Below are 9,236 nucleotides of genomic sequence, written 5' to 3'. Positions count from 1 at the left end.
AATCAAAATGAATTTATCAATTGTAGGTCCATACATTAAGCCGATTTTCCTTTCTTTTGAGAGTTTTTTTTAATTTCCTTCCAGGCCAGTTTGACAACTCTGGTACCTGTGCCTAGGAAATTTTATCTACTCTATAAATAAATAAAGTTTTTTGACAGGAACTATTTCTCCAGGGCATAGGAGGCTACTTCCTGGGGTGTTTTTGTGATGTTTATAAAGACATGGAAAACACGTGGATTTGAGGGTAGCCCTGTTTGCATATGCAAATAAATCAGAAAATGTCGTGTACGTACCCTGGTTTTTTGGTGTCAGCTAATGTGACAGGTATTGTTTAACACCCCCTTATCAATATTTTTTCATGAATTCAAACACGTGAGGTTTTACTGGAAAGAAACGTGTATTGCTTTTTAATATACCGAAACTCGCTATTTCTTGGGATTGTGTAATTCTAAAAAAAATTCAGATAAATTTCAATGGTGAAATAAAAGAAGAATGCTTGGTATTAAAATATTAATTCATATCAGTAGAATTGAATGCTATTAACGACATCTGGAGAAATAGGCTTTAAAAGGTTTATATCATATCTTTGTTCGTCTGCACTTAAATTTCAAACACGACAGAATTTGTAATTTTTGCCGTAAAAATTCATAATTTCTATATACTTAGAGACTTACCGTAAAACTTTCAGGAAACTTTCTATGAAGTCTTTTCTGCACCTTAAGTGAAATTTTATGTCGATCCCAGGTGTTGATCGAGTTTCAGAGAAATTTTCTACGTTGTTATTGATTTTTTTTTAAGGAGAAGGGGGGGGGGTTGACTTTTTTATTCTAAGCATTTGTTAAAGTGAGTTTGTAAATACATCTACGAACTTGAGCTGGATTGTGACCTTTGGGTCAAGGGGTCAAAGGTCAAGGTCAAAGGTCAAGGTCATCAAAGCATTTCATAAAGAAATATAAAAGTAACGGCCATATCAAGTATACAAGTCATTTGATCATTGCACGCGCGCGAAGGTGCAATGCATGAAAGCTATATCATCGTGACTACACTTTTAATGTGTTTCTATTCTTTTAATTTTGAAACGTTTCATAAAAAAAATTACGACTATATCAAGTAAATCGGTCATTTAACGCATTGCGCGCGCACACGTGCATGCAAGTCCTTGCATTCAAGTTTGATAGTAGCATAATGTAAGAATCCGTCATAAACAGTGCGACATTTAACTCCGGACACGACATTTGTCCGGACTTTAGCCAACCACTCTTCCAAAGATACATGGAAACCATTTATGTCATCTGGTGGGATTTTTTTGATCGAACAACATGGACTAACCTTCACACCTGAATATCTTCTAGTTTAAAAGATATTACACCTGCAATCAAGGAATCCCATGGGATTATGGTGGGATTTTCTCTCCTAACCAATATCCCACCATTATTCTGTGGGAGAAAAATGAGTTCTGTGGGATTTTTTCTCCTATAGAATCAAAACTCCCATTTTTAACCCTACATGGGATTTTTTATCCCATAATGTATGAAATGGGACAAGAAGTTCTATAATTGACACTAATAGGATTAAAAGTTCTCTATCAAAATGATTTATAGAATATTTTATCCTACAGGAGAATGGAAATTGTTTTGATCTCTTTAATGTACAGGGAAAAACAGTCCATCTTCTTTAGCTTTTTTGGTAGGAAAGATACTCCTTATCAACAAGTGTGAGGCTCAGTTCAGTACACCTGCCCAATTTTTTTTATGCAAGTCTGCAATTTAAGGAACTTGTAATTTTTTCTGCACTACTTTCTTCTCCTACCGATTCTAAAAATAATTAGTGGGATGTACCCAATATGAAAAAGCATTTTTTAGATTTTACAATATTTCACACTGTTTGTCAATCTAGAGCATAAGTAGAGACATCATGCCAAGTTTCATGAAAATTCAACAATTAATTAAGATTTTACAGCATTTACAGTTCTATGTGTAATATCCTTAAAAAATGCTCCAATCTAGCCAAAACTGCACCCAAGTTTTGAGTCAAATTTTAGCCTATTAACACATTTATACCATTCTTAATCACCTTCATATCTTTAAATACATATAGTCAAATCATAATCAAGCACTTAATTGGGTCAATTTCACTTATTTTAAAAAATTAATGTATTTCCGCACAAAATATGACCACTTTTCACCCTCTAATTCATAGTTTCTCCAGAAATGACAAAAAAATGAAGTTCACAAATACCCCGAAAGTAGTAAAATAAAAAAGTACTGATTATTTCCTGTCCATTGATGTATCATTCATGAAATTTGGACTATGAATGAAAAAGTTATAAGCCTTTATAATCCTATATAAAATCATTTGTTTCAAAGCAATTTTTATACCAATGCAAATTTACTCATCTATGACGTCACAATGACATCATAATAATGGATAGCTCAATACATGTGTATTATTACTTTTCCCGTACTTTTCATTTAAGACAAAATCAGTGCTTATATACTATTATTTACTTTAAAAAATAAAAATATGTGGTGTTGCAGATTAAATAAATAGTTCACTAAAGTTGTTTTGTTTCCATGGTAACCATTTTGTAATTTGTAGGAAAATGAGACAAAATTTTGAATTTCCTGACAAATCGCATAATTTTGACTGTCAAATATTCATGAAATTTCAATTCTTATATCCGTGTAATCTTAATAATGCATAATTTACAAAACAAAGATGTAGATCTAATCATTTGAAAATCTTAAATAAGAAAAGAAAATCTATATGAGCTGCAAAATGTATATATAGCAGTGCATATACAGATTAGTTATAGCTAAATACTTTCACATTCTGATCACCTATTTAATATGTAAATTTCCTCACCCCCACCCCATCCCCCCACGTCAATGAAATTTTTTTTTTTTAGAAAACTTGAACTTACATATTTTGCCGACTGTCACATTTTGCTGGTTCTTTTTCAAGATGTATTCAAATGGGTGTGCATTTGCTGGCCAATAGTTTTAAACACCATCTGCATGGACCTCATGTTTTTCCTGTACCAATGACCATGAACCTAAAAAAAAAATCAACACAATAAATGGTACAATATCACATTTGCAGACACACAGACACACAGACATTCAACACGTACAATTTTACCATATTCCTTTTATGCCCATTACTTGAAATTAATTAATTTAAAAAATGATTAATTTGCTCCCACCTGAAATCACACTGTTTACATTAGTAATTAAGTTAATTCAGCAGAATTGGTAAAAATCATGTTTTACTGACAATAATTGAACATTCAACAAAACATGTAATGCAATTGCTAAAAATATGAGAAAAATCAGTTAATGTGCATGTTCACACACATCGTTTAACTCCCAGACAACTGTATACCCAGCTTGACCGCGCAACTGATCTGAAATGATGTATGTCAAGTATGCATATGTGACGTGCCGATCATCGACATGTTCCAAAAACATTAAATTGTTATTTACAAATATTGTACTAAGGTATACCTCTTACCTCCTGTGTAAAATACAAATGCCCATCACCTATATACTGCTTAACACTGCCCTGAACAGTTTTGATAACTTTCTGCTAAGTCTACTTTCACTTCGACCTTGACCCCGATTGAATACCGATCCCGAACTCATTTGTGAATTTTTGTGTATTGAAAATAAACCACAGTGGAGCATGTACTTCTACATAATTGCTTCTTAATCAAATTATACATTTACGATTCTGAATAAATAAATTATATAAATCGATACATTTAATCTACATGATACATGTGTAAACAATGGGTGATACATGTTGACTGTTCCGGGGGGGGGGGGGGGGGGGGGGGGGTCTAGACACTTTATTTATGAATCAATTTGTTTAAAAATGTGTATCAACAATATAAGAATTGTTTTTTTCATAAATTTGAACAATTGAAAATAATAGAAAACAACAACTTTGAAATAAATTCAAGATTTATGACATCTTTCACTTACTTATAGGCTTCCTAATATGGGTACAGTCCACTAATTGTTTTCCCATAGGCGACAATGTTAACGTTTCTTCTCATAGCGATGTCCCTAATTTTCGTTCGGTAGTGAGTGACCCCTCAAATCAAAGCACATCAACTTGTCTTTCCTTGGTTAAAATCTCGAGGTGGCATGTCAGATTCGTTTTCCGGCAAAATGCGTCTGTCTGCGGGAACCTCTAAAAATGAAAGTGAAAGTAGGGGAATTTCAGAATTCTCACTGGCGTTATAATACACAAAATAATTCGGCTGATCTTCTTGATAAATTACATTTTCAAAGCTTTTTTGGCAGGAAAGATACTCCTTATCAACAAGTGTGAGGCTCAGTTCAGTACACCTGCCCAATTTTTTTTATGCAAGTCTGCAATTTAAGGAACTTGTAATTTTTTCTGCACTACTTTCTTCTCCTACCGATTCTAAAAATAATTAGTGGGATGTACCCAATATGAAAAAGCATTTTTTTGATTTTACAATATTTCACACTGTTTGTCAATCTAGAGCATAAGTAGAGACATCATGCCAAGTTTCATGAAAATTCAACAATTAATTAAGATTTTACAGCATTTACAGTTCTAAGTGTAATATCCTTAAAAAATGCTCCAATCTAGCCAAAACTGCACCCAAGTTTTGAGTCAAATTTTAGCCTATTAACACATTTATACCATTCTTAATCACCTTCATATCTTTAAATACATATAGTCAAATCATAATCAAGCACTTAATTGGGTCAATTTCACTTATTTTATAAAATTAATGTATTTCCGCACAAAATATGACCACTTTTCACCCTCTAATTCATAGTTTCTCCAGAAATGACAAAAAAATGAAGTTCACAAATACCCCGAAAGTAGTAAAATAAAAAAGTACTGATTATTTCCTGTCCATTGATGTATCATTCATGAAATTTGGACTATGAATGAAAAAGTTATAAGCCTTTATAATCCTATATAGAATCATTTGTTTCAAAGCAATTTTTATACCAATGCAAATTTACTCATCTATGACGTCACAATGACATCATAATAATGGATAGCTCAATACATGTGTATCATTACTTTTCCCGTACTTTTCATTTAAGACAAAATCAGTGCTTATATACTATTATTTAATTTAAAAAATAAAAATATGTGGTGTTGCAGATTAAATAAATAGTTCACTAAAGTTGTTTTGTTTCCATGGTAACCATTTTGTAATTTGTAGGAAAATGAGACAAAATTTTGAATTTCCTGACAAATCGCATAATTTTGACTGTCGAATATTCATGAAATTTCAATTCTTATATCCGTGTAATCTTAATAATGCATAATTTACAAAACAAAGATGTAGATCTAATCATTTGAAAATCTTAAATAAGAAAAGAAAATCTATATGAGCTGCAAAATATATATAGCAGTGCATGTACAGATTAGTTATAGCTAAATACTTTCACATTCTGATCACCTATTTAACATGTAAATTTCCTCACCCCCACCCCATCCCCCCACTTTAATGAATTTTTTTTTTTTTAGAAAACTTAAACTTACATATTTTGCCGACTGTCACATTTTGCTGGTTCTTTTTCAAGATGTATTCAAATGGGTGTGCATTTGCTGGCCAATAGTTTTAAACACCATCTGCATGGACCTCATGTTTTTCCTGTACCAATCACCATGAACCTTAAAAAAAATCAATACAATAAATGGTACAATATCACATTTGCAGACAGACAGACACACAGACATTCAACACGTACAATTTTACCATATTCCTTTTATGCCCATTACTTGAACTTAATTAATTTAAAAAATGATTATTTTGCTTATCCCACCTGAAATCACACTGTTTACATTGGTAATTAAGTTAATTCAGCAGAATAGGTAAAAATCATGTTTTACTGACAATAATTGAACATTCAACAAATACATGTAATGCAATTGCTAAAAAATATGAGAAAAATCAGTTAATGTGCATGTTCACACACATCGTTTAACTCCCAGACAACTGTACCCAGCTTGACCGCACAACTGATCTGAAATGATGTATGTCAAGTATGCATATGTGACGTGCCGATCATCGACATGTTCCAAAAACATTAAATTGTTATTTACAAATATTGTACTAAGGTATACCTCTTACCTCCTGTGTAAAATACAAATGCCCATTACCTATATACTGCTTAACACTGCCCTGAACAGTTTTGATAACTTTCTGCTAAGTCTACTTTCACTTCGACCTTGACCCCGATTGAATACCGATCCCGAACTCATTTGTGAATTTTTGTGTATTGAAAATAAACCACAGTGGAGCATGTACTTCTACATAATTGCTTCTTAATCAAATTATACATTTACGTGTAAAAAAATAAATTATATAAATCGATACATTTAATCTACATGATAGGTCTTGTGTAAACAATAGCGAGCGCCGACGTGCTGCACTTCCAGTTTGACCGGAAGTGACGAAGGTGTGGTCAGAAAATTAAGATTTATAATCATCTAAAAGCACTTTAAAAATGTTACGTTTCAATAGTGAATATGCAATTTTTCAGAAATTTGAACAAAGTGACGTCGCCTAAATCGCATACAACTTTGATATTTTAAAACCGGAAGTGACGTCATAAAAATAAAAAATTATATATCAGGTTTGATTGATGTTCCATCAGTCCTGAAAGTTTCATAAAATCAATGGTAGCCGTTTCCGATGTCCCTAATTTTCGCGTGTCTTTACAAAATATTAACGTGTAAAAAAAAAAAATGTGTGAAAAATCTCTTTCCTAGTGGAAAAGAAACCTAAGAATAACAAGAAGGTGTGTTCGCATCAGCACACGGAAGACCTTAATGCTAGTGCTAATCTGTAACGGGAATTTTAGAAAATGCTGGACAAAGTGCCCAAAATCACTTCGGTGCCAATTCCCTGAAGCGTCATAATAACAAAATATATTCAGGTTTGATGATTTCCATTTGACTTTTCAAACATTTTCCCAGAAGGATACCAATTATAAAAAATTTGAGCATTGCACCCAAACGCATGTGAATTTTTGAAGACGTTATGACCATATCATCTTGCTAATTGTAAGGAACTTGTAGATGTTCCCCATATTTTAATACACTGTATATTAAAGCAAACTCTCAGTTTAAAAGTAAACAAAATCACTCATTCAAGTATATTGTTAATTATACTGGTTCCAAATGCACGCAAAAGTGCGTATATTGTTAATTATACGTGCATGATGACCATACCTTCTTGTAGGAGTCCCTTAAATCTATCTATGTTCTAAATCCCATCTTGTTTGGTTGAAAAACAAGGGAGTTATAGCCATTTCAAGTTTCAGCCAATCAGATTGCAGCACACGTGCATGCGCGTGATTTCGTGAATTTTTCTATATCATATTGTAGGATATCCTGATGCATGACTATGTTTCAAATTTCAAAGAATTTCGTCAAAAAAGAAAGGAGATATAGCCATTTAAATTTTCAGCCAATCAGATTGCAGCACGTGGGCATGCGCATGCTTTCATGAAAATTCTTATATATCACGCTGTAGATCTTCATAATGTAGGACTATGTTCAAAATTTCAAAGGATTATGACAAGAAACAAGAAAGAAGAAACAAGAAAGATTAAGACTTTAGTTTCAGCCAATCAGAGCGAAGCGCACGTGCATGCGCGTGAGATCTTGCTATTTTGACCATGCTATCTTGTCTATACTACTAATGTATCCTTACATTATGAGTTTCAATAAATTTCATCAAAAAATAGAAAAGTTACGGCAATATCCATAATATTGGTCATTTCACGTGTTGCACGTGCGCGCTCTTGCAAGCACGTGCGCGCAAAATGACCTTCGTTTGGCAACTCTACATAACATGCCTACTGACCCTAAAAAGGTTTCACCTAAGTCGGATGTGTCGTTTACAAGATCACCCGTGGACAAAATTTTCCCAGGAAGAAGAAAAATAATAATAACTAGACCTTATTTTTGTCGTTCAACAAAAACGGAGGGCTTTTCGACCCCTTAAAATCAATAATATTAAAAAAAAAAAATTCATATTTTACAATAAAAAAAATCTTAAATACAATATGGCAAAAGTTCTTTTAACACTTCTCTTTGTACATCAGTGTCTACTCAAAGAGACATAACTCTTTTGTGGTTATTAAACAGATTCGAAATTGAACTGTTTTTCAGTCCACTAAATCTCCTATAAGGGGCCAAAAAGTGACCCCACGGCCCATAATTGTTAAAGTGTACTCTTTATACTTGATGTAATGCCAAAATTAGTTTGAAGATTGGTTGAGTATTAAAAATGTTACAGAGAAAAAGCCGTTTTCTGTACTGACCCCTAAAATCCTTTCTGTTTTAGTGATTTTATTTTTTTGATGACCTTAGCATTTGGATAAAATGCTAGAGTCAATATTCATATGAAATTTCACAAGAATTGCTTGCCTACCTTTTGAGATAATGGAACAATCATGATTTCAAATTTAACATAGAAATCTCCATAAGCAATTTTAAGGTACACCTCATATGCATACAAAAATTGAAACATAGAGAGCATATTAGACTCTAAAAAGGTTGACAAAGGGAGATAACTCTTGCACGATTATTTTTGAAAATACTTGAAAATACAAAATTTCAAGTCTTCAAAAGTCCTTTAAGGGGTCAAAAAGTGACCCCACGGACCACAATTTTTAAGTTGTGATTTTTATGCTTAAATCAAAACCGAAATCAGTTTGATGATCTATGGACAAATGAAAAAGTAATAAACAAAATACTACTTTCTGTACTGACCCATAAAATTCCTTTTTTGAAGAAATTTTATTTTCATAACCTAAGCACCAAAGGGCAATGCTAAAGTAGTTTTTCATGTGAAATATTATAAGACTTGATTGCTTCCCTTTGAAAAAAATGGACATCGTCTGATTTCAAATTTAACATAGAAATCTCCATAGGCAATTTTAAGATACTTATAAAACCGGAAGTACTCAACATATCCACACCAAAATTAAAACATAGAGAGCATATTAGACTCTAAAAAGGTTGACAAAGGGAGATAACTCTTGCACGATTATTTTTGAAAATACTTGAAAATACAAAATTTCAAGTCTTCAAAAGTCCTTTAAGGTTCAAAAAGTGACACAACGGACCACAATTTCTAAATTGTAATTTTTATGCTTTAATCAAAACCGAAATTAGTTTGATGATCTATTGACAAATAAAAAAGTAATAAACAAAATACTAAT

The 9,236-nt window shown here is 32.4% G+C and overlaps 1 long non-coding RNA gene across 2 annotated transcripts; it reads right to left on the bottom strand.

The window, feature by feature from the left end:
- Nucleotides 1–2,894: 2,894 nt before the first annotated feature.
- On the bottom strand, nt 2,895–6,152 carry LOC134249658 (uncharacterized). Of its 2 annotated transcripts, XR_009988341.1 has the most exons (4): nt 6,134–6,152; nt 5,542–5,673; nt 3,987–4,197; nt 2,899–3,055 (listed from the first exon to the last, which is right to left on the bottom strand). It is a non-coding gene; the product is annotated as an uncharacterized LOC134249658 (long non-coding RNA). The 2 variants fall into 2 exon arrangements; XR_009988340.1 differs by lacking the exon at nt 6,134–6,152 and having other exon boundaries at nt 2,895–3,055; nt 5,542–6,101.
- Between the last annotated feature and the right edge of the window lie 3,084 nt (nt 6,153–9,236).

This window comes from Saccostrea cucullata, unplaced genomic scaffold (assembly GCF_032062105.1).
Source record: "Saccostrea cucullata isolate Sc308-1 unplaced genomic scaffold, CSIRO_AGI_Scuc_v1 ctg16741, whole genome shotgun sequence".
NCBI classification, from domain to species: domain Eukaryota; kingdom Metazoa; phylum Mollusca; class Bivalvia; order Ostreida; family Ostreidae; genus Saccostrea; species Saccostrea cuccullata.
Note: the sequence above shows the minus strand (reverse complement) of the source record. Positions and strands in the feature narration are given on the sequence as shown.